General features: G+C 22.7%; 1 non-coding gene across 1 annotated transcript; it reads left to right on the top strand.

The window, feature by feature from the left end:
• The first annotated feature begins 271 nt into the window (after window positions 1–271).
• On the top strand, window positions 272–362 carry TRNAM-CAU. The gene is given in 2 exon segments: window positions 272–309; window positions 327–362. It is a non-coding gene; the product is annotated as a tRNA-Met (tRNA).
• Window positions 363–582: the final 220 nt, after the last annotated feature.

Genomic DNA, 582 nt, shown 5'->3' with positions numbered 1-582 from the left:
TGAGCCAGACTTAAAAAATACATGATTAAAAAGTTTTAAAAATAAAATTTGTATTGGATTTAAATAAAAAAATTGAATATTAATAAAGCATAATAGAGAAAAATAATTTATAATGGAATAAATGGTTATTGTTATGGTTGTTTCTTGTTTATAAAATCAATCTAATGACTTTGAGATTTATTCTGTCAAATTGAATTTTTGTTTGAGTACTTATTAAGAATACATTTAATTTTATCAAATAATTATTTTATGTTTAACTAACGCTTTATATGGGGTGGTGGCGCAGTTGGCTAGCGCGTAGGTCTCATAGCTATCATGTTTGAGTTATCCTGAGGTCGAGAGTTCGAGCCTCTCTCACCCCAATCTTTTACAAATTTATAACTATAAATATAAGGCGGATAGTTCTGCTTTTAACAATTTTTTTTTATTTTTTTAATTAGTATAATTTAATGGGTATGATTATGCAATTTGATTTGAACGATTTTGTAAAATAAAAAAATAATATAAATAATTTAAAATTTAAAATTAAAACTCTAATAACTAATTAAATTAATAATTTAACATTCGAATAAAATTAATTAG

Source organism: Dendrobium catenatum, unplaced genomic scaffold, assembly GCF_001605985.2.
Source record: "Dendrobium catenatum unplaced genomic scaffold, ASM160598v2 fragScaff_scaffold_963, whole genome shotgun sequence".
NCBI classification, from domain to species: Eukaryota; Viridiplantae; Streptophyta; class Magnoliopsida; order Asparagales; family Orchidaceae; genus Dendrobium; species Dendrobium catenatum.
This window is presented reverse-complemented; position numbering and strand designations above follow the sequence as displayed.